The sequence below is a fragment of the Trypanosoma equiperdum genome (assembly GCF_001457755.1).
Source record: "Trypanosoma equiperdum strain OVI genome assembly, contig: ctg_156, whole genome shotgun sequence".
Classification (NCBI taxonomy): domain Eukaryota; phylum Euglenozoa; class Kinetoplastea; order Trypanosomatida; family Trypanosomatidae; genus Trypanosoma; species Trypanosoma equiperdum.
In genome coordinates this window covers 4,458-4,746 of record NW_027123582.1, presented here as the reverse complement: position 1 = coordinate 4,746, position 289 = coordinate 4,458, and positions in this window count along the sequence as shown.

Here is a 289-nt window from a genome sequence, read left to right as displayed (position 1 = left end):
GCGACCAACACAAAGACAACAAAAAAGCTTGCGAAAATGCTAAATGCCAATGGAAAGGAGGGGAAAGTGAAGATAAAGGGAAATGCAAACCTAAAGTGGGAGAAGAGGGGGTAAAATCAGAAAATGATGGTAAAACCACAAACACCACAGGAAACAATTCTATTGTCATTCATAAGGCCCCTCTTTGGCTTGCATTTTTGCTTCTATAAAACTTTTAGGATTTTTTCTCAAACTTATGAATTTTATGAAACTTGCTGTTTTTACGAGAAATTTATTAAATCTTACTAAA